The sequence below is a fragment of the Cryptotermes secundus genome, unplaced genomic scaffold, assembly GCF_002891405.2.
Source record: "Cryptotermes secundus unplaced genomic scaffold, Csec_1.0 scaffold1356, whole genome shotgun sequence".
Classification (NCBI taxonomy): domain Eukaryota; kingdom Metazoa; phylum Arthropoda; class Insecta; order Blattodea; family Kalotermitidae; genus Cryptotermes; species Cryptotermes secundus.
Window position 1 is genome coordinate 215072 of NW_019731598.1, and position 25174 is coordinate 240245.

Here is a 25174-nt window from a genome sequence, read left to right on the forward strand (position 1 = left end):
TAGCTCTTCCCATATTAAATCATTTTTTGACAATGTAGCTTTCAGAACGTTAATATCAGATTTCCAATCGCAAGCTGTACAGCGCCTACCCAAAATATTTGCCTTGCTTATATCAAATTCCACTTCCCAACGCTTTACCTTCCTCACATCCAACGTATTATCCGTGTATGTGTGACCATAGACAGGGTTTGGATTGGTAATTTTATTTATTGAACAGTTGTAGATAATAACTACAAAAATAGCGCTATCATTAATTCACACACTAAACAGTTCACTACAGCACCTACTAGGTCTTCTCATTCTGCTGTGTCTTCGAGAGTCGTTGCCTGGTAACGGCTTCCAACGGCGGACGTTCCTCTTCCTTCGGGTTTTTGAACTACTCTCCTGACTCAGCTGCCAGCTTCTGACATCAACGGCTCACCAGGACTGAACTGCAGCTCTCTAACTCACTAACTCACCAATCAGTTCTTCACTTCCCTGCACTACACTGCACTGCACTGCCCGCACTAACCAAACTGTCAAAGTCACTTTACGACTGGCGGTTTACCGCAAGTCAGTTCATCTTCTCGCCAAGCCCCTTGAGACTCACGACCAGAGATTTTTTTTCCAACTGAATCCTTGCCGTCATAGCCTTTACGTAACATCCTCTCTCACGAGAAGATGGGGTTGTCTCTTATGAATATGCTTGACCTTTCGTCGAGCGTCAGTATCGCACATATAGCATGTTATTAAAAATTCTTGCATATCGGCCCGTCACGTGATACAGTGGTGGACCAAATAGAAAATATCGCTACCAACAGTACTTCTATTGTTGCATGCAGGCCGCTACCTAGCAACGGTCACTGTCTCGTTGTCTGTTCCCCAGTCGTTGCCTAGCAACGGGTCTATATACAGCATTATATTTACTGGAAGGAAAACAGATATTGCTTGGGATCCCTAAAAAATGAAAATTTACCTTTCCACCCCCCTCTGAAATGTATTGTTTCTTATTAGTATCACCTTCCATTTTGTCTTTGTCTCTGTCTCTTTCGCTCTCGCTGCCCTTTTCTACAAGAACAATATCATCTAACGTGAGCGAACAAATCCGTTTACGAACACCCAGACTAGTGAGTACTGCTCATGTCCTGGAGAATTTGTATATTTGAAATGACTACCATGCCCTCGGCTTATGACCCCTCGATTTCTCTCTCGTTCATATTAATTTCGGGCTTAAAATATTTCATTTTGCAATTATTACACAGTGGTTATTAACACCTTGAAGGTTCCGGGTTTGAATTCAGTTACAAGTAGAAGGTCGATATGAAATTCTCTTCAGTGACGGCGAGGGTAACTGAGATGGGAATGTCTTCGAAATAATAAGAATTCAGTTCGTACCTCACAGGAAACACATTGTTTCCGCTACGAGGACCAACCGGTTAATGCTGTTCAGGGTTCACTGCGAGAACCATACAGAGAACACAAATACACTATGTGGGCAGAATTTAAAGTTTATGTTAAAGAAGATGATACATGTAGCAGTCACGTCGCTTTAAAGGCTGTTTCAGACAGCCACGCGTCTGTTCAACAGTTCGCTAAGATACTCCGCGGACAGCAGCGTTGAAGAGGCCTAAGGCGTATTTATTTTCTTTGTCAAAGTGACTGAGGAGGTCGCTTAAGTGTTTAGTGTCTGAGTAGCAAGAAACACGCATTACCATTTGGTCCAGATATGCTCATTTGCGCCACTAAATTCTCCTTAACGACACACAACAACGTCTGCTCACACCACAGAGTCGTTTTGAAGGTCATAAACCAGACGCCGGAAAATGAGGGCGCCGCATGTTTGTTGTGTTAGCTGGCCGGCGTCTCATGCTCCCTATTCCTCGGAAACTTGAGATAATTTACGATATTCACATCCCGAGCAAGTTGGCTCAGGCGGGAGAAAACTGGTTCGGAACCCTTTCGAGTCACCGACTATCCTGACCGAGGCTTCTCATGGCTTTCCTCACTCTTCCAAGAAGCTGCAAGGACAGTACTTCAAGTCAGGTCACGACCTCTTCCTTCCATAGCCTTTGCTTTCTAATCATCAATCTCCTGCAATTCAACTTCCACCAAGTTGTAACCAGTCACAAACCAAACTCCGGTTTACATAAGGCCACAAGTGGACAGTTGCATGTCTCGCATGATCTGTTACATCCAACGTGACCCTCGACAAAACTTGTAGCAAAAATTTGGGTGGATTACCTCTAACCGGGTGGGGGGGGGGCACTATGCTACAAGCTTGAAGGTCGTAGATACGATTCTCTATGAGGTCATTAGATTTTTCAATTGACCTAATCCTTTCAGACGCACTATGGCCTTGGGCTTGACTCAGCCTCTAACAGAAATGAATACCAGCAAACTTTCTGGGGGTATGGGGCGGCCGGCGCGTAAAGCTACCCTCACCGCCATCGCCGAGTCGATTGTCTAGAAAATGTGGAGGCCTCGACGTCTCACAAACCTATGGGACTCCACGGCCTGTTACGGGGATTAAATTAAGTCGTCCCTGTGCTTAACTAATTAAGCACTACGCCATGAAGGCGTATGGGGGAGTGGATGTATAGATCCACATTTTCTTGACGTCGGCACTAGCTGGAGGTGAGTGATAAGCTTCACGCATCGGTCGCTTTACCCCAGGGTAAAGAGCCCCCGGTACCCACTGGATACAGTGTTGGGCGGACCCCAATGCCGGTCCGAGCGACGTGGAGAAGAGAAAATTATTGACCCTACCGGGACTCGAATTCCGACTCCTCGGTCGCTCAGACCGTAGCCAGTCGCTATACTGACTATGCTATCCCAATTGGAAAAGCTTTACCTTTTACTTCTAGTCAGAATCAGAGTCACTTTACGACTGGCGGCTTACCGCCAATCAGTTCGTCATGGCGCCAAACCCTTTCATACTCACGACCAGGGACATTATTTTTTTCAAATGAATCCTTGCAGTCATAATCCTTATGTGACACTTCTCTAACGAGAAGATGGGATTGTATTTTATGAATATGCTTGACCTTTTCGTCAAGTGTACGTATGGCATATATATAGCGTGTTATTGAAAATTGTTCCTTTTGCACTACACGCAAGTCCTCTGTCAGAACAGGCTTTATTCTAACGCGTGTAGGTTAAGTAATCAAGGAGCTGGGAGTCCGTGAAATTAGTGACAAACTTTCAAAATGGATAATTGGTAGCGGTAACTATGTAACATTGTAATCGACTGGATAGCTTTCAGAAGTAGGCATTCAACTCTTATCTCGAACGATCCGGTTGGCGGGGAAACGATATGTGACTCTATTTTTAGAGCCGTTTCAGACTTTCGAGGGTTAAATATGCATTTACAAGAGCAGGCCTACGTGTCTCTCTTCTATAGTCCTAATGAGAATTCTTATTCATAACGAACTAGTTGACTAACACTTCAATGTCAACAGTAGACTGCGGTGGAAAGTGAATACTTCTGAATTAATAGGCGTCTCAAGGCCACTGCAAATTTTATAGCAACCTCGTTTGCCTCTGTCATTTACTGCAATTTGTTTCTGACTGAAAACAGACAGATAATTAAGTCGAAACAAATGAGAAGCCACAGCCAACACTTGCGTTCGTCCACGAAGAAGGACCAGGAATTCATTTGCGAAATTCAGATTTCAATTAATATCCATTATTTATGGGGTGCACGCGGTAGCATAGTTGGTTGAGGCACTATAATAGAAGCCGGTACGTCGCGGGATCGATTCCCGATGAGGTGGATTTTTTCAATCAATCATTTTTTTTTCAAGCCGCACTGGGGCCCTGGGGTCGAAACACCATCTAACAGAAACGAGTACCAGGAATATTCCTGGGGGTAAAGGGCGGCCCCATGTTATGTGGGTCCCTGTCACAACGGCATGGCGCGTCCTTAGGTTGCGGATGGAGGAGACGCCCTTCAGTTTTGGAGGGAAGCTGCGAATATATTGAATAAGCAGTTGCGGACAGCCGACAAGGGGTTGCCCTCCAGCTTGTGGGTTGGGCATGGGGCTAAGAACTCCTCACCGTAAAAAAATGATTATGTTACGAAAATGAACACAAAGCCTCGGACCTGGACTGATTCCTTGGATAAACGACCTAAGCTAATGAAAATGGATATGAGATTTGGCACTTGGAATGTTAGATGTATGTATAGGGCAGGTTTGCTCAGGGCAGTGGCAGAAGAAATCTTAAAATATAAGTTAGATTTAGCGGGAGTACAGGAGGTCAGATGGGATGGAGGTGGCATGGCACCAGCAGGAGACTATACATTTTTCTATGGAAAGGGGAATGAAAATCATGAATTACTCAGAGGTTTCTTCGTACACAAGAGTATCGTATCAGCAGATAAGAGGGTAGAGTTCGTTAGTGATAGGATATCATAAATAAAATACTAAAAGGTCGCTGGTGTGATATCATTGTTATGAATGTTCACGCCCCAACAGAAGATAAAATTGATGACATAAAGGATAGATTCTATGAAGAACTAGAACATGTATTTGATAAATTCCCGAAGTACTCTATGAAAATGTTGGGAGAGTTCAATGCCAAAGTAGGGGGGGGGGGAAGACATTTTCAAACCAACAACTGGAAATGAGAGTTTGCATGAAATTAGTAATGATAATGGAGTTAGGGTTGTACACTTTGCCACATCACAAATCTTACTGTCAAAAGTACAATGTTCCCACATCGTAACATCCATAAATTTACTTGGACATCTCCTGATGGGAAGATAAACAATCAAATAGACCATATTTTGATAGATAGGAGACATCACTCAAGTATACTGGATGTCCGATCATTCAGGGCAGCAGATTGTGATACTGACTGGTGGTGGCAAAGGTTAGGGAAAGACTGGCAGTGAGCAAACAAACAACTCATAGAGTTCATATGGAGAGGTTCAATCTCAAGAAATTAAACGAGGTAGAGGGTAAAGAGCAGTACTGTGTTGAAATCTCAAATAGGTTCACAGCTTTGGAAAACTTGGAAACTGAGGTGGATATTAATAAGGCTTGGGAAACTATTAGAGAGAATATAAAAATGTCTGCCAAAGAGAGTCTANAACATTTTGAATAGGTGGAGGAACTACTTCTCTCAGTTATTGAATGTACATAGGGTCAGTGCTGTTAGGCAGACAGAAATCCATACAGCTTAGCCGTTGTCCAAAAACATAAAAATTACAATATACAAAACTGTAATTTTGCCTGTGGTTCTGTATGGGTGTGAAACTTGGTCTCTGACATTAAGAGAGGAACATAGACTGAGGGTGTTTGAGAACAGGGTGTTGAGGAGAATATTTGGACCGAAGAGAGATGAAGTGACAGGAGGTTGGAGAAAACTGCATAATGAGGAGTTCCATAACTTGTACTCTTCTCGAAGTATAATTAGAATGATCAAGTCAAGGAGGATGAGGTGGGCAGGTCATGTAGCACGAATGGGGGAGACCAGGAATGCGTATAGGATATTGGTGGGAAAGCCAGAAGGAAAGAGAACACAGGGACGACCAAGGCGTAAGTGGGTGGACAATATTAGAATGGGTATTAGAGAGATAGGATAAGATGGTATGGATTGGATAGATCTGGCTCAGGATAGGGACCAGTGGAGGGCTCTTGTGAACACGGTAATGAACCTTCTGGTTCCATAAAATGCTGGGAAAAAAGGGCGGCCGGCGCGTAAGGCTGACATTACCGCCATCTGTGAGCCTCTATGGCCTGTTACAGGATGAGCTTTACCTTACCAACGTCACAGATTTCTAGATCTTATCTAAATAATCATTTTAGTGTTACGAGTTTTTTATTCTGTTTGTCTTGTTTTTAGTTTAGACATTAACAAGGCAGTCCTACAATTTTAGTGGACCATTACGGACCCCATTCACCCATTAACATTTGCAATAGACTTTCCTTACCAAATTCGTTTAAATGGAGCATAAAATAAAAGTTCTGGGAAGAAGGAATCGCCTGCTACCCTTAAGCAAGATACGGATCGTGCAGAAAATGACCCGTCGACCCGTCCAACAGTTCGTCTTTTGTAAATTAATTTCCATTCGCTCAGTAAACCGACAGTCCCTCCGTCAGAAAGACGGTTAAAGTTCTGACAATTGTGTATAACACTCCAAAGAGTGAGGTTAACTTTTTCTAAGTGACCAAACGGAGTAGGTGTCTCCACCCCCGTTCACATGATGAAGGAAACACATACAGTTTCCGAAACGTTGTTTTTTCTAGTTCCTAGAATACCAGACGATGGACAAAGTTAAAAAAACAAGTAATTCTATGTGGTTAAAGTTCTTTAAAAATATAAGCGCTGTTTATTCTGAGAACACAAAACGCCTTAATGCATTCTGTGAGGGGAAATAATGAGTTCCTAAACGTTATGCAGGTGGCACATATAGCAAGGACTGTGTTTTAGAAGCCTAGCAGAATGTTAAGAGTGGATTCGGCTTCTGGGATCTATTACTGACATTCGAAAGAGACAAACGTGAGAGGAAGCAAGAACACTTTAATTCTGACGATGGTATATTATTCTCGGGATTACCGAGCTTCTGAACTTTCTTCATCGTCCAGTACTCTGACAGAAGAGGGCATTTCTGATTTTTTCCTTCCTCATGTGATGTGGAATGGTGGATTAATCGGTTGGGTCATGTACTTACAACGAATCTCAGCGGAGGTGAACCAGTTAAGTTACTGCACCTGCGATCAGGTACTTTACAACAACAAAGGAAGTTCTGGGAAACACCAGCCTCCTCATTTCCTTTGATACGACACGGGTCACATACAAAAAAAAAAGTCAGGAGGGGGATGTACAGATAGCAGAGTGATCTCATAAACCTAAAACATTAGGGTGGAACACACTGATGCGCAGTCGGTATAGCGACTGACTACGGGGCTGGACGACCGAAGTGTCTGAGTTCGAGTCCTGGTATGGTCAAGAATTTTATTTCCTCCACGTCGTCAAAACAGGCTCTGGGCCCATCCATCCTCTTATCCAGTAGGTACCGGAGTAAAGCGGCAAGGGCGTGAAGCTGACCAGTCACCTGAAGCTTGTGCCGAGATCAAGAAAATGTGGAGTTATAACATCCACTCTCCCATACGCCTTCAGGGTGTAGTGGTTAATTAGTTAAGCATAAGGACAAGTTTACTTACACGCAGATGGATACAAAGCCAGACAGCAAGATGATGTCATAAGCCTTATTTTATTGTTCAAAATAAGGAAAGTAGGCTAAAACTGTGGAACTGCATATGAAGACTTGGCGTCCTACAGCATTAGCTCCTCCAGCTACTGAGAAGCCATAAAATCAGAAAGTCGTCTTCTGAGATGTGGCGCCGTGTAGATATTGTGCTAACCGACGTTTCGGAGGAACGTATCGCCTCAAATCACCTGCAGGTGATCACGCTGGTTCCTAGCTCACGGATTTTCTCTTTTTCCTTCTACTCTAAAGATTGAGGCGATATGTTCCTCCGAAACGCCGGTTAACACAATATCTACACGGCGCCACATCTCAGAAGACGGCTTTCTTCATAGTCACCGCCGTGAAAACTTCGAATCTTACACAGCCGGAAAACAAGTCACAAAGAGAGGAAGAAAGACTGGTAATGCATGGAGTTTGTTTCTAAGAACCACATCCAATGGCTGCGAGAGACTGGGCAACGCGACGTGTGCAGACAAAGTTCTGTCTCGAATGACGGATTTTGCAACTCACAGACGATGATACAATTTTGTATTTACTCGACTGATTAAGTTGGAAACAGGGTTGTGAAACCAGCGACAACAATAAAATAACAAGGGATGCCACAGAATTGAATCGATCTGTCTCCTTGGCAACTTCAGTGAACCTACGAAATGAAGCAAGCCACACGCTTCGTGTGACACTTTTCGCTTTGCATTAAACTTTAAACAATATTCTTCAAGGGTTCAGACTCTGAAGTACACTTTCGCGCAAAGCTTAGCTTAAAGGTTTGACATCTAGCACGCAAGAGAAAAAATATCACGATTTTATGGAGTGATTATACACGTGGTTTGGATGGGTGATTGAATTTATTGACCACTTACAGATCCTAACTACAAGTAACTATAGCGCTATCGCCATTTCACACATTTTACAAAACATTAAAGCACACGCTAAGTCTTTTGTCTGCTTTCACTAACCGTTTCCTGGCAGCGGATCCTAACAGTATCCTCTGCTTATGTCATTACAGGCTCGATAATTTCTCACAACTGACTCCCAGGCTGGCGGCCATCTCAAACCAACTTCCTATCCTCCTGATAGAAATCAACTCACCGCAACTCCTAGCTTGACCCGCTTGTAACATCTCGGCACGGACTGCACAGAAAACACCGATCCTCATTGTTGTAGTTTAACTGTTGCCGTGAAGACATGTTTGTTTGCGTAGCCATTATTCAGTAACGGCTCTTGTATATTTGCTTCTCTAGCGGTCGTTGCCCAGCAACGGGTTTACATGCTACGATATGCATTTTAAACAAAAACCTGAAGAGAAGGCTCTGTTTGGAAGACGTGGGAGAAGCTACTTTCCGTGGTTTGTTCTGCAGCGCTGTCACTGCCTAGATTACAGAGCATCGAAGGAAGCGGTGGTGGCCTACTAGAGTTAGTACAGCGAGAATTGGCTGGATGAAATGAAGAAAAACACGAATAATCTCTGTTATGATAATTTGTGTTCCGGCAGAGATTTTGGGCGTCAGCCCTAAATGTAAGCGGAAACTGTAAGATACTATTAAAATGTCTTAATATTAATTTCATTTATCTTAAATAAATCTGGTCTGAAGTTCTAGGCTGAGTTCACCCGGCCTAAAGTAACATCCAGTGATGGGCCCCTTTGGGTTCCCTAAAACCTGGGAATTGCCTGACCAGCTGTGTGATCATCAGCTTCTCTAGAACACGCTCCTTCATGGAGTTGGGTACACAGGGTGCGCATTTGCATAGCAGACGCCGATATCTCGAAGAAACAATTCATTCGTGATGTAATAGTATATTTTCAAATGTTAAAAAAGGTAACGTTGACCCTGTGCTTAATTAAGCACCACGCCATGAAGACGTATGGGGGAGTGGAGGTACATATCCACCATTCTTGACCTCAGCACTAGATGAAAGTGAGTGGTCAGATTCACGCCCAAGTCTCTTTATGTCCGGTCCCCTCTGTATAGGGGGCTATGTGGGCCCCAGAGCCAATCTGGTTACTGCGGAGTAAAATATCTTTGCCCTGCCGGGAATCGGACCCTAACAGTGCCTGACGCTTTACCGACTGAGCAATACCGGCTCATATTTTTAAATATTATTTCATAAGTAAGCTCATCGATTTTGTCTTTCAGATATTCCCTCTTTCTATTCCTGAAATGCCTGCTGGTTTCGCGTCTTATATCCAGATTATCCCCATTTATTTCACTTGGATCCTGTAACCACTTCAATTTGGCTTGTTTCGTTTGGTCTAATAATGCTGAGCATCCTTCATCGAACCACGGCTTATGATTTTTCAGTTTATAATAATCTAGACGCTGTTTGGCAGACATTTTGATATTCTCTCTAATAGTTTCCCACGCTCTATTAATATCCACTTTAGTGTATAAGGGGCGAGGGCACAGCAAGGAAACTGGCAACCGGAACGCAGCTTGAGGAAACGGCAACGCAACTTGCGGAGAGACTGAGAAACTCAACTTCCAGACAACGAAGCATGCCAGTCTTCTTACAATTGCGTTGCCGCGTGGTTTCCTAGTATCAGCTGTTCTGTAACGCGCTTCAGTAATTCGTTTGTTTCTTAAGATGGCACGAAATGTTGAGGAAGCTGCTAATTTTGTCTTTGTATGGAGTTAATTGAACCAGAGCCTGGTATATGTGACAAGCACCACCCAGACCATGCTAAACAGGACAAAATAGATTTGGCTTGGGGAAGAATATCTAATTAGACGAAGGAGTCTGGGTCCAGGTTAAGTTCTTTCGAAATAATATGAACGCGTCAGTTCAAATTGTCACAGAAGAACGGATGCACCCAACGTTTTCTTTTCCTAATATTATATTTAGGCATCCTGTTGCATTAATGTATCATTTGTAAGATTTCAGGCTTTCACGGCGGTGACTATGAAGAAAGCAGTCTTCTGGGATTTGGCACCGTGTATATGTGGTGTTAACCGACGTTTCGGAGGAACGTATCGCCTCCATCTTCAGGGTAGAAGAAAAAATATAAGAAATCTGCAAGCGAAGAGACCGTGAGAACCGGTAAAAGACTGCTTTCTTCAATGTATCATTTATTTCACATATATTTCCGTCTTAAATACAACTTATTATATTGTCACCTTTCTTCCACATTCGGCTGTGTACGGCCCTCGTCAGATGTCTTCTGTCTTGCTAAACTTGTTGCACTATATGTCAAAATTTCGTATCGCACGTGAACGCGATATTTCCTGATTAAAATAAATTGACCCCAATTAAAACAAATTAATTAACATCCCAATATTTTCCATACGGTCGTCGTCCTCTCTTCTCACGCCGTCTCAATGGGTCTCAACTACCACCAAATTATGACAGGATCAGTATTATTATCTTCCACTGCAGAAGGTAAGTGCACGAAATTAAAAATACAATCATGCATTGCGCCAGACGAACATACCCACTTAAGATGATGTGAGCATGTATGCAAACACAAGTTTCCTCAGTGTGCGCCTGCTGATTTAGAAACCACTTGCCTGCTGGAAATCGGCGATTTCTCTCGGAAATTGCGGTTGCGTTGCAGTTGCCAGGTTCCTTGTTGTGCCCTCGTTCTAAGTCTTCCAAATTGCGAACCTATTTGGGATTTCAACACGATTCTGCTCTTTACCCTCTACCTCGTTTAATTTCTTGAGATCGAACCTCTCCATATTAATTCTGTGCGTTGTTTGTTTAGTCACTGGCAGTCTTTCCCTAAATTTTGCCACCACCAGATAGTGGCCGATATCACAATCTGTTGTCCCCAACTGTCGATCATCAAGTATACTTGAATGCCGTCTCCTATCTATCGAAATATGGTCAATTTGGTTGTGCATCTTCCCATCAGGAGTTGTCCTATTAAATTTATGGATGTTACGATATGGGAACGTCGTACTTTTGTCAATAAGTTTTTTTGGATGCGACAACGATTGGTTGGGCCTTGTAGCGGAGACACAATGTGTTTTCTGTGAGGTACGAACTGAAATTGTATATATTATTTAGAGTAAATTCGGCCCTTAAAGTCTTAACCGGTTGGTCTTTCAGTGTTTTCTGTGAGGTAAAAAGGGAATTTCTAAATACGGTATTGTCTAGCCTTGTAGCGGAGACACAATGTGTTTTCTGTGAAGTACGAACTGAAATTATATATATTATTTAGAGTAAATTCGGCCCTTAAAGTCTTAACCGGTTGGTCTTTCAGTGTTTTCTGTGAGGTAAAAAGGGAATTTCTAAATACGGTATTGTCTAGCCTTGTAGCGGAGACACAATGTGTTTTCTGTGAAGTACGAACTGAAATTATATATATTATTTAGAGTAAATTCGGCCCTTAAAGTCTTAACCGGTTGGTCTTTCAGTGTTTTCTGTGAGGTAAAAAGGGAATTTCTAAATACGGTATTGTCTAGCCTTGTAGCGGAGACACAATGTGTTTTCTGTGAAGTACGAACTGAAATTATATATATTATTTAGAGTAAATTCGGCCCTTAAAGTCTTAACCGGTTGGTCTTTCAGTGTTTTCTGTGAGGTAAAAAGGGAATTTCTAAATACGGTATTGTCTAGCCTTGTAGCGGAGACACAATGTGTTTTCTGTGAAGTACGAACTGAAATTATATATATTATTTAGAGTAAATTCGGCCCTTAAAGTCTTAACCGGTTGGTCTTTCAGTGTTTTCTGTGAGGTAAAAAGGGAATTTCTAAATACGGTATTGTCTAGCCTTGTAGCGGAGACACAATGTGTTTTCTGTGAAGTACGAACTGAAATTATATATATTATTTAGAGTAAATTCGGCCCTTAAAGTCTTAACCGGTTGGTCTTTCAGTGTTTTCTGTGAGATAAAAAGGGAATTTCTAAATACGGTATTGTCTAGACGAATTTCCAGTTCAGAAGGATTAGATACACTGTATCCATTCTACCGAAAACGTGGTTATAAAAGATTAGTTTTGTCCGTTAGGATACATAGTTAATACTCTTTTGTTCAAGATACGTGGGAAATGTGAACTAAATTCCTGCCTCCATTATTTAAGGCTCTCATAAAAACCACATGAAAGGATCGAGAAGAATATTTTTTCCATACCTGAAGCTGAATATTAAGTTTGGCAAAACTTCCTGCTGTAACCCTAACGTGTCTGCAAAGCGTTTTCCGATGGTAATGTTGTATACGGGATCATTATGCATGAGCCGACCGCACTCCTCTTATCGTTTGCTTCCGGCGAATCACACCACGAGGAAAAGGATCTCACGAATAGGGATGAAATCATTTTCTCCGGGCGAAAATAAATTGTACTGCCCATACTGCTTTGTGTAACACAGCACAGAGACTTCATGCGATAACAAAAGAGAACGATAAATATTACACAAAGCCAAACGTTTCCATATGCTCATATAAGCACCATGATATTAACATTGGGAGAGGGGACTTAGAGGAATAAATCCAAACATTCTCAACCTCAGTACCGGAGGGAGGTTAGTGCTTAGGTTGACGCCCCGGCCACTTTATTTACAAGGAAAGAACCCATGGTTATCACTGAGGAGACTGGGTTAGACAGAGTAGCGGCATATTCATAACTGACGACAGAGCCGTTGCTAGGTTATGGTAAGTAAAGTAAAGTAAAGTAAAGTAAAGCAAAGCAAAGCTATCCCTGTACCAGGCGGTGAAGGCCCATAGGGTTGTGAGACGTGGAGGGTCCCACATTGTCTAGACTCTAGACAATCGGCTCAAAGATGGCGGTAAGGTTGTCAGCCCTACGCGCCGGCCACGCTTTACTCCCCAGGAAATTTATTTAATTCATGGTACTTATTTCTGTGAGAGGCTGAGTAAACCCCAGGGCCTAGTGCGGCTGGAAGGATTAGGTCAACTGAAAAAATCCAATGACCTCATCGGCACTTGAACCTACTTATCAGCTTCACAATGACTGCACACGTCAACAGACGAACGGTGATTTCTGTTGGGTCTTCTCCGAGTATACGTGTATATCACTGGCCCGACCGAGTTCTGTTCAGTTAGTGAGTGCAGTAGAGTAAGTTGGTTGTTGAGTAGTGAGATAGGCGACAGCCAGCGAAGACATGAAGCCATAAATACGGAATTTGAGGGATCTACAGCGTTGGAGGCCGTTATCAGACACCGGCTGGTGAAGACGCAGCCGACCGAGAAGAATTAGTACGTGCTGTAGTGAGCTGCAGGGTGTGTGAACTAGAGATAGTGCTATCGTTACTTGTAGTTACGATCTGTAAGTGTGTAATAAATCCAATTACCAATCCAAACTCCGTCTATGGTCACTTATACACGTAACAATACACGTATTGTTGTTATGAAATTTTAAAAGAACGGGGGACTACGGTGGGTTAAATATGTAAGAAGTGAGACATACGTTCGCCATTAACACTCTGAAGCCTCAAGAAGAGAGAGGGGTGGAAGTAGGGGAGTACTGACAGACAACATTTGGAGGGCGCAGGAAATACTCCTCCTACTTCGATGGTTTCCAGGCAGTGACCGTTCTTCTTATGATAGGTAAAAAAGGTGAAGCTGTCCCTGTGCTCAACTAATTAAGCACTACGCCATGAAGACGTATGCTTACGGGGGAGTGGATGTATAGATACACGTTTTCTTTATCCCGGCACTAGCAGTAAGTGAGTGGTCAGCTTCACGCCCCTGCCACTTTACCCCATGATAAACACCCTCCTTTTTACCCATTGGATTGGAGGCTGGGTGGGTCCCAGAGCCGGTTTGGATGACGTAAAGAATAGAGAATTTTTGATCTTACCGGGTCTCAAACTCCGACCCCTTGGTCGTCCAACCCGTAGCTAGTTGCTCTACCGACTACGCTATCCCGGCTCATCTGTTTTCTGATAGAGATAGTTTTTCAGAGAGGGTAAAGCTTCCGGAAGCGAAGAAGGTAAACTTCAAGGAAGTGATAGCAGGAGAGGAAAGTCTTTGAGCAGGGGGTTTACTGCGCGTGATCAGAATTTTAATTTAAAGTAAGAGATGGCTGAATGTAAGCATGCAGTGTGACGTCAAATTTGGTTAGCAACTCAGCATTTACTCTGGGACCGAATAAGAAACCACAGGAAACCTTGATCTAGTCAGCGGTTTCCAGAACCTTCCGTATGCAAACTCACTTCTAGCTAACGGTCCGGCATTTAAATACACGAATCCTAATGTTAGTCCATATCTGTGTTGTTGCTTTTGTGGATTTGTTCTACAGAGGTTCCGTGTGCATACCTAATCGTTCCAGCCGCAATATGACCCTAGGTTCAACTCAGCCGGCACATAATGTTGACAACCTTACCGCCATCTGTAAGCCGATAGTCTAGAAAATGTGGGAGCCTCGATGTCTCAACCTTATGGGCCTCCATGGCCTGTTACAGGGATAGCTTTCACTCTGTTATTTCCTCTTTTCTCAGCACACCGAGGAGCTGGGATAGCGTAGTCAGTATAGCGACTGGCTACGGGCTGGACGACCGAGGGGTCGGAGTTCGAGTCCCGGTAAGGTCAAGAATTTTCTCTTCTTCAAGTCGTCCAGAGTGGCTCTGGGGTCCACCCAGCCTCATTTCCAGTCGATACCGGGGACCCTTTCCCCGGGGGTAAAGCGGCCGGGCCTTGAAGATTACCACTTAACTCCAGCTAGTATCGAGGACAAGAGAAGGTGGATATATACGTCAACTCCCCTATACTCCTTCATGGCGTATTGCTTAATTAGTTAAGCACAGGGCCAAATTTATCTTCCTTCAGTACGCTATTGATTGACACCCTTTTAGAGGAACGAACCATGAATTTGTATCGCAATGAAAATCGCAAATTGTAGTTTTGAGTTCTATGCCTGCATGTTCTTAGTTTTGCTACTTCATTGGCATAAACGGTAACAGCATAACGTCATGTTTAACACGGCTTGGCCATTACCAGTAACCATGGCTTGAATGGGTACGGATGAGTCGCTGCGGGAATCGAATATGGGCACAGTTAAAGCGTTCAGTAGCAAACAGCTGTCACTTCCAGATACTGTTATGCCCATAAAGTAGCAGACTGTAATATCGATTCTAATGTACAGAAACTTTATTGTATAGTCGGGTCAGAATGTTAGGAAGTCTTGATCCATCATCGAAGGCAGTAAGAACCTAACTACATTTTTAAGTTGGAGGAAGTTTGGGAACACGCGCGATGAAAATTTGCTGAATGAATGTGCGCATTTGCTTTGCCACGTCTGCTAGCACGTGACAACTCCAGAACCATTAAACGGATCATTCTGAAGTTTTACTAACATTGATCGACACGTTAGGTTTTTGGTTAAAATTCTGACAACAGCGGATAATTGGGATGACGAGCATGCTTTTCTCGGGGCTCCTCGACCGGAACTCGCGAGAAACGCACTAAATATAGTTCCATGGAGCTGAGTTCTTCTTGAGAAGCCACCAGTCGCTCAGCTACTCGAGAATTTCCCAGCATTTTATGGAACCCGCAGGTTCATTACTGTGTCCACAAGAGCCTTCCACTAGTCCCTGTCCCCTGCCAGACCAATCCAGTCCATACCAACCAATTTTGTTTCTCTAATGTATATTTTAATAGCATCCTCTCTCCTTCATCTCGGTCTTCCTAGTATATTTTTCCTTCTGTCTTTGTCGCTGAAATTTTATATGTATTCTTCTCCCGCATTCGTGCTGCATGCCCTTCCCACCTCATTCTTATTATATTTGGCGAAGCGTACGAGTTATGAAGCTCTCCATTACTTACATCCTCCTATCATTTCATCTCTCTTCGGTTCCAATATCATCCTCAGCACCCTGTTCTCACCCATCCTCAGTCTATATTCTTCCCTTAATGTCAGAGACCAATTTTCACACCCATACAAAACCACAGGCAAAATTATAGTTTTGTATAAAAGGTACAATAAAGGTAAAGTTATCCCTGTAACAGGCCGTGGAGGCCCATACGTTGTGAGACGTCGAAGGTCCCACATTATCTACACAGTCGGCTCGCAGACGGTGGTGAGGTTATCAGCTTTACCCACTGGACGCCCTTTACCCCCAGGACAATTCCTGGTACTCATTTCTGTTAGAGACTGAGTCGACGCCAGGACCATAGTGCGGCTGGAAGGATTAGATGAATTGAAGAAATCCAATGACCCCATTGGATATCGAACACGATACCTTACGGCCTGTGGCATAGTGCCTCAACCAACTACACTACGGCGTGACCCCAATATTTCTCTATACATTAAATAAATTTCGGAGTAAAAATGATTTGAATGAAGGCTGCTTGTCAAATACACGTTCTTTTTGGCAAGCTGCGCGGTTCTCGAGATAATTAAACCGACGGATGTTTATGCTGTGTCTCCTAGAATTCCAGAAGCGCTGGATTGAAGATTCATATTGGCTGTCCTTGAGCGTCTGCCCCCGCCTGTTTTGTGCTATTTATAGGAGAGCATAAAAGTCAGAACTGAACTTGTGAGGGTGAAAGCGACTGAACTATTACACTGTACACAGGTAAATATTCACACTAACTTGTTATATATTAGGACAATGACTGTCAAATTTATATAGTGGGCTGTCACTGAAATACCAATGGAAACAGCAAAAAGTGTGATTCATTAATATACACTGAAAACAAAATGAAATTGTACTTCAGAATTCGGAATTGAATCATAAAACTTTTTGGGGGGGGGGGATTTGTTTCGGAAATGTATAAATTGCATCAGTTTCACCAAAACAATTTTAATGCACCTGATGATGGCCGTGTAGGTCGAAAAATGTTGCGGAAAAGAAGGAAAATAATTAAAATTTAGGAGTTTTAAAAATTAAAAATCAAATTTTGAAAACTTCTCTTGTAAGTTGCGCGGAAGACCGGAAGGAATATGTGGTAAGAATACAGTGCAGCTTGTTGCCGAAACAGAGCATTACGATCCATTGACTCTCTCATATGAGAAGATCTCTCTCTTCCGTGATGCAGCGCTGTGCATACTGCTGAAAGTCAATCGACGTTTCCGAGGAACCTGTAGCCTCCATCTTCAGAATAAGCCAAGCAAGAAACCAGCATGAAGCAGGCAGCAGCTAACTTTTCCACATGCCTCAAAAAACCTACCGAGAATTTTTTTTCTGAAATTCGATTTAGGAGGTTTTTGCCAAATATCATCGGTAAATTCTGATTTTCAGCCCCATTGATAAGATCTGTTTTCCGTAAGGCCACGAATGGACATCTCCGTTGATCCCACAACCCCTTCTAGAGACTTTGCTGAAATTCCATATAGGAAACATTCACTGCTCTAATTTTATTATTCCCATTTTAAGTAGTGTCAGCTCAGTCGGTATGGTGGAAGGCTATTGCATGGACAAGCGAGGTTGGATTCTCGTATTAATCATATTATCCAGACCAGCCCTGGGACCCACCCAGCCTCCTATCCAATGGGTACTGAGGGCTTTTTCCTCGGGGAAAACGGCTAAGGCGTGAAGCTGATCACTCACATTGATCTAGTGCCTAGGTCAAGAATAGTGGAGCTATAAATGAACTTCTCCATACGTCCCAATGGCGTGGTGCTTAATTAGTTAAGAACAAGTATAAATTTGAAGAAAACTGCTTTCTTCATAGTCACCGCCGTGAAAGCCTCAAATCTTACAAAGTATAAATTTACCTACAATGACCACATAGGGTATCGAACCCAAAAGTTTTCGGTTTCGATTCCCCATAAGGTTATTTGATTTTTCAATTTCCCTAAGCCTTCCAGCCTCACTATGGCCCTGGAGTCGACTTAGTCTCTAACAGAAATAAGTACCAGGAATCTTCCTGGGGGTAAAGGGCGGTCGGCGCGTAAGGCTGACAACCTCACCGTCATCTGTGAGCCACGTCTCACAACCCTATGGGTTTCCATGGCCTGTTACAGGGATAGCTTTACCTTCTAGCTTTAGTAAATTTCCAACAAGAGCATTCGCAATTGTTTGTGCTGTGTTATGGGGTGCGCCGTTTGCAGTCTTGTGGCCGAATGGGGAACTTGATTACACGAAAACGCTCCGTTCCACAATTGAGAGTTGGAATGCTTGGAATTCGAACATGGCGCGCAGCCTGACTGGGCAGTTCTATGTCACACTTGACGATCAATAAATAATTTTACGGTGACGTAACTCGGCAGTGCTCACATGTTACTGCGGGATTTCGTTCTTCATGGCCCCTTGCACAGACTGCACTGCTGGATCTGACGTTCTCGCGGCACTGTTTCGCCAGAACATATCGCGCTTCCAAGAAGCAGGATGGTTTCCTGCTTGACTTGCACTGCAATCTAAACGAGGGAGGGAATGTGGTCCTCAGAAACGTCAGGCTTTTTTGAAACCAAAGGCGTTAAAACTCAGAAAATCGTTTGCAGCTTACTTCAATTAGCTTCTTCCTACACTTATTTTAGATCCTGATGATGGAGGCGATATTTTACTCTGAAATGTCGGTCTTTCTCCTAGCTACAGAGTGTTCCAACTAACAGTTTTCACGGTGGGCACAACGGCTGTAATCGCAGTATGTGATTAATTATTTCCAGAACTTGTTTTATAGTGTTGGATCTTGTTCGTGTAACCTTACAAATAAGCATTGTTTACCGTCGCATAATATTCATTTCTATAGATGTAGTCAGTTGCACTACTTGCTTCGGGCACTGAATGACAATCGTAAGGTGAATATACATATAGAATGACATAAAAATTGCAAAACAGCTTAACCTGGTAAAAATAATTATTATGTTTCATTAATATTTCCAGTTAGCTTTATATCAAAGTCGTTGCATCATGTGTAAGGATTACAGAGTCACTTTCCGATCTTGTAAAGGTAAAGCTACCCCTGTAACAGGCCGCGGAGGCACATAGGTTTGTGAGACGTTGAGGCTCCCACATTTTCTAGACACTCGGCTGAAAGATGGCGGTAAGGTTGTCAGCCTTACGCGCCGGACGCGCTTTACTCCCCAGGAAAATTCCTGGTACTCACTTCTGTGAGAGGCTGAGTCAACCCCAGGGTCATAGTGAGGCTGGAAGGATTAGGTCAATTTAAAAATCCTATGACCTCATCGGGACTCGAACTCGCGACATTCCGGCTTGTAGCATAGTACCTTAACCAACTACGCTACAGCGTGCCCCTTTCCAGATCTTGTAGTGAAATAAATGAAAGTAAAAATCTTTGTTACATGTTCTCAAGACAAATGAATATTTGCGAATTATATAGGCCCAGCTGACTGATACATACTGTGATGCTGTAATAACCTAACATATAATTTTATATGTCTCTGCGACCTAACAAAGAGTTTCTTTCTGTATTTAATTCTACACAGTTGCAAGACGGACGCGATTGGAAATTTTAAACGAAATAATTTTTAATAAATTATGTTTTTTTATTTCTTATACAAATTTGTATGTATACCTACGTGACGACTATCATTAATGACCGAAATGTGTCATGAAACTGATCAGCGTCTATAGCAATAGTACGTATATGACGCTTATATACTGGCCATTTGGGAGAGTACGGATTGATTACTACATAATAAACAGCTTCATGCGATTATACTATTCACCGATTATTTTAGGGCTATTAAATAAAGGAGAGATACTATCCTGGCATTAGTTTAGAGGGACTGAAAAATCCACGAAAAAAATCAGGATAATTGGTGTCCTGTCAGAGATTCGAACAAAGCTCCCTGCCAGATGAAGTCTAGAGCTGTACCAGCCTACTCGTTGTGAACTGCCAATATGACGATACGTCCGTAATGACGCATGCGCTGAGAAAAAAATTGTCTTCAATTTTGAATTGTAACTACGGTTACTTATCCGTTTAGATCCGTGACGCACAACTGTAAGGGCCAGGGCTGTGAAGAGGAGGAACAAGGACATATTGAAAACAAGATGATGAAAGAAACGAAGAAGGAAAGACGAAAAAAGAATTACGTGCAGAGAAAAATAAGATGCCGGAGAAAATAAGGAAAAGATACGTAGGATTTGAGGTTCCCACACCGGTGGTTATAAGAAGGTCTATCTACTACGATGTAACACCATGTAGTCCGTTGAAAGTAAACCGATATTTCGGAGGAAAGTATTGCCTCCATTTTCAGAGTCGAACAGTAACGAGTGTGAAGCAGATAGAAAGCTTCGATCCTGAATATGGAAGCCAAATATTCCTTCGAGACGTCGGTTGACTTTAAAATGGGGTACACGGCCTTATAACCCAGAGGATAGACTCTTGAAGAAAATGGATGTCTAAAGAAGAGATTGATGAACAGCAGAAGAAAAGAAGAGTAAATACCCAGAGGGAAAGAGTGTTAAATAAGTGCAATTACTATCGCAAGTCATGTTCGTATGTTTATATTAAGCAAACGACCCGTAACAATTAATTTATTCTAGTATTTGCTTCGAGTTTCAAGGAGATAAAATTAATATCCCTGAAGGCCGTCTACGTTAAGCAACCAAGAGAAACTTGTGGTGTAGCACTGACGACGCTACGTTACACTTTAACTTCATTTTCCACCGGCGACAGCACCGCGCTTTAGCGAACCAATCATTGACTTAAATAAAATGTTTCGATATATGGGACATTGTTGCACGATCTTGCGTGTGTCAGTAGAGATGTACAGTACACAGACTCGGTCTCTGAGCAAAGTTTACGAAATGTTTCGACATATATTTATCAGCTTCAGGACCCCAGTTATCTAATCACATTCGTAATGTTTAAATAGGCCTACCAAACAGGAAACATTCTGTATTTGTAGTTGGGAGGTGCTCGGTTCGAATCCTGGCCAGGATAGCGGCTATATAGTCGGATGTTCTTCGTGACTTCACTCAGTCCTTCCAGGAAAACGACACAATTATATCTCGATTAGGCCGATATTGCTATCTTCCTAATACCGTCCAGGCTGGACGACTGAGAGGTCTGAGTTTGAGTCCCGGTAGAGACAAGAATTTTCATGACGTCGTTAAGACCGGATATGGGGCCCATCCAGCCTTCTGTCAAATGGGAACCGAAAATTTGTTCCCTGGAAGTAAAGCGGCCGGGGCGTGACGCTGACCACTCACTTCCAACTAGTGTCGAGGTCAAGAAGATGTGGATCTACGACTATATACCCACTCCCCCATACGTCTTCATAGCGTAGTGTTTAATTAGTTAAGCGCAGGGAGTTTACCTTTCTTTTTACCATCCGAATCTACAGCATGCCGATATTGTTGCCTTGTTAAACAATACAGGAACAAGAAGTTCTGGGAAGAACTAATCACCTACTTTTTTTTATTGCTAGTGGGGTGGGAGTAAGTCCCTTGTACTGCGGCCGCTTCTGGCCTCTTGTACCAGCCCCAGATGATAGGTGAGGGTGATTGTGGAGCAATTGGTGGAATGAAGATTGGCAGGGGAAACAGAAGTACTCGGAGAAAACGTGCCCCAGCGCTACTTTGTCCACCACAAATCCCACTTGACCAGACCCGGGATCGAACCCGGGCCGCCGCGGTGGGAAGCCAGCGACTAACCGATTGAGCTATGGCGCGGCCAATCGCCTACTTTCCTTTCATGCGGCACGGGCTGCACAGAAAACGATGCCTCCAACAATTCATCGTTGATGCGGGAACGTTTTCACCGAGGTGTTGCCTAGCGACGATAAGGAGATGCACAGACACACGCGGCCAACGCTTTCTCCATTGTTGCGTGTATTCTTTGCCCCAGGAAATTGTTTTGTGAGCCGCTGCCTAGCAAGGACAGGAGGGATACACACACAGGCACACAAACTGATAGGAGAGATTTATGAAGTACGCCATTGAGATTGACTCAGGTGCCATGATATACATACCAATTTTCATAATTTTTTGTTCCACCTCTCAAAAATTGATGAGGGAGTGAGTACACAGAAAAACCGACAGCATGGTGATCGCATAAGTCTAAATTTATTTGTTCAAAATAATGAAAGTAGATTAAAACTCATGCAGAATGTCCCAGGAGGAAAGATCTGTATTCTGGAAGGTCATAGCATCGGCCATTCTAAAGAAAAAATTGTATATGTACATACGTCCTCTTCCGCACGGTTTGCGAGATAGAGCTATTTCACTGCACAGTTCAGAATTGTTGATAAGAGAGAGATAATACGTACCGTTTCTAATACCGGCATTTATTCTTCAAGTGAAAAAGTCGGTACAGTTTACCTAGCATAATACGTGTAAGATTTTTGGTATAATACATTTTCGAAAAATTCCACCGTCAACATTAGTGCATTTTGCAGCTCGTGTGAGGACATGGCGTATTGCTCGTCTGTACAGTGAAATAGCTCTATCTAGGAAACCGTTCGGAATAGGTAACATGCACGTACGAGTATATAGTTTTTGTTTAGAATGACCGATACTATGACCTCAAAGAGTACTGACTTTTTCTCCTGGGATACCCTGCATATACGGAATACGTCAGAAATACCTTACGATTTTTTAAATGAAATAACTTTTCAAAGCAAAGTGGAAAAATTTATTAACACATGTACATAAAAAACACACGAACTTTAATCAACATAAGCAAGGAGGTTGGTCTAGAAGTTAACACAGAGGAAGCTAAGTATATGTTGCTGTCTCGTCGCCAAACTGCAGGGCAAAATCAAGTTATAAAGATAGGAAACAGATGTTTTGAAAATTTGGCAGTTCATATATTTGGGAACGACGATGACAAATCAAAACCTGATTCAGGAGGAAATTAAGAGTAGATTGAACTCGGGTAATGCTTGCTACCATTCAGTCTAGAACATTCTGTCTTCTCGTTTGCTGTCCAAAAACATAAAAATTAGAATATACAAAACTATAATTTTGCCTGTGGTACTGTATGGGTGTGAAACTTGGTCTCTGACATTAAGAGAGGAACACAGACTGAGGGTATTTGAGAAGAGGGTGTTGAGGAGAATATTTGGACCGAAGAGGGATGAAGTGACAGGAGGTTGGAGAAAACTGCATAATGAGGAGCTTCATGACTTGTACTCTTCTCCAAGTATAATTAGAATGATGAAGTCAAGGAGGATGAGGTGGGCAGGGCATGTAGCATGAATGGGGGGGGCAGATGAATTCATATAGGATATTTGTGGAAAGCCAGAAGGAACGAGACCACTGGGAAGAACAAGACATAGGTGGATGGACAATATTAAAATAGATCTTAGAGAGAGAGGATGGGATGTTATGGATTGAAGTAATCTGGCTGAGGATTTTGACTAGTGGAGGACTCTTATGAATACGGTAATGAACTTTCGGGTTCCATAAAATGCTGGGAAATTCTTGAGTAGCTGCAGAATTGGCCGCTCCTCAAGAAGGGCTCAGCTCCATGAGTAAGATACATTTCCATTTCCATCGAGAATCAGTATTAAGCACTGCTGTTTAATTATGACGTTTTCAAGATGGCTTCCTTGTTCAACACACTCCTGCAGTCGAGAGTATATCGTGTGCACGTGTTACGTGTATATCCCTTCATCTCTCTCCGCACGAGACTGATCAGACGTCCGCTAGGATGCGACACAGGCGCTAGTCAAAAGAAATGCGATTGTAGGGCGTATACTTTTATCTGTGCGTTTAGAGCTACGAATGTTTACATCACTATTTGTGTGCTTCCGGTTGCTCCAAATTGTTCTGTGATCATCGACCACGTAACTGTAAGACAATATCCTTACTCACGCCGAGATATTCGCTTCCAACATTATTACGCGAGCTCACCGATTGGTGTCCCGCCACATGAATGCAGGGACAGTACCGCGAATAGGCTACGGTAATTTCCTTCCAAATCTTTTGCAGTTCATCAGCAAATCTACCATTCTGTGCTATGTATTCTAGCTAGAGACAACATTATAAACTGTGTTGCTGCATCTACAGTTGTTATGCAACAGGCGGATCAACAAACACGTTCCCGCGGAAACAAACACGCACGGAACAATAGAAGAGCAGTGTTTTCTGTTGGGTCCGCCCCGAGGTTATATAGCGAGGACCCCAAGCCGGCTAGTGCTGTTCACGGCAGTTCCTCCTCTCCGTGTGGAGACGGAACAGAAAACCTCCACCTTAGCCCTGTGAGTCGTACGAGGCGACGAAAAGGGAACCCATTGCCTGGAGTTACAACCGGGGCACCTGTTCCTGGGGATATAAATACGGGGACCTGGCTCTCCAGGTTGGGACAGTCTAGAATTTGAGACCGTAAAATATGGTCATGAGCCTCCGGGGACTTGGGCCTGGAATGAATGCGCTGCCGAGGACCATCAGCAATTGTAAACGACAGACACATCCTTTCGTCAGAGAGAATGTTACGTAAGGATTATAATCGCAAGTGTTCAGCCGGAAAATATATAATTTTCGTGTGTCTCAAGGGGCTTGGCGCTAAAACGAATTGATTGGCTGTAAACCGCCAGTCGTAGAGTAACTCTGACTCCAACTCTGACTCTGAGAGGATAACTGAGAAGAAATGGCAAATAGATAATTGAGATAGTTGGCAGTTGCAGCGGAGAACTGGATTGAAATTTCCGGTGTTGACAGTTGTCAGTTGGGATTAAGGAAATTGACAAGAGTTCTGTACGGGCGGCTATGACGAGATCATTTGAGCGCGGGAAGCTGAAGTACCTCCCCCGTTAGAAGCCGTTGCCAGGGAACGGCTGGTGAAGAGACTGCAGGCTGGAAAGTACTTAACGAGTGCTGTAGCGATTTGTAAAGCGTGGAGATCAGCGGTGCCTCTGTAATTAGTTGTAGTTCCGAGTTGTGTGTATAAATCCAATTTCTAATCCTCACCCCGTCTGTAGCCACACCCGTAAAAAGTGACAATACCGTAAAAAGAATATTTGACCGACTGCGATATCAAGCAGGTGCTACAAACAATAACCACTGTTTTTTAGTCCACTGAAACAAGGATTAGTTAATTAGTTGGGTTTCCGCTTACGGTATAGAAACGAAGATATGGTAATAGTGGACAGCGATAACAGAATTTCTTTCTTTCTCTCCTTGGCACTACAGCCCCAGTGGGCCTAGGCCTACCTCCATGAACT

The 25174-nt window shown here is 43.1% G+C and overlaps 1 protein-coding gene and 1 long non-coding RNA gene across 2 annotated transcripts in view; one reads left to right on the forward strand and one right to left on the reverse strand.

Moving 5' to 3' along the window:
• The window catches only part of LOC117282547, a 266690-nt gene that overhangs the window by 104488 nt on the left and 137028 nt on the right, over nt 1-25174 (reverse strand). The window lies entirely within an intron of this gene.
• LOC111867265 (microtubule-associated protein futsch) overlaps nt 1-25174 on the forward strand; it is a 272255-nt gene that overhangs the window by 89422 nt on the left and 157659 nt on the right. The gene's annotated exons all lie outside the window — the stretch shown is intronic.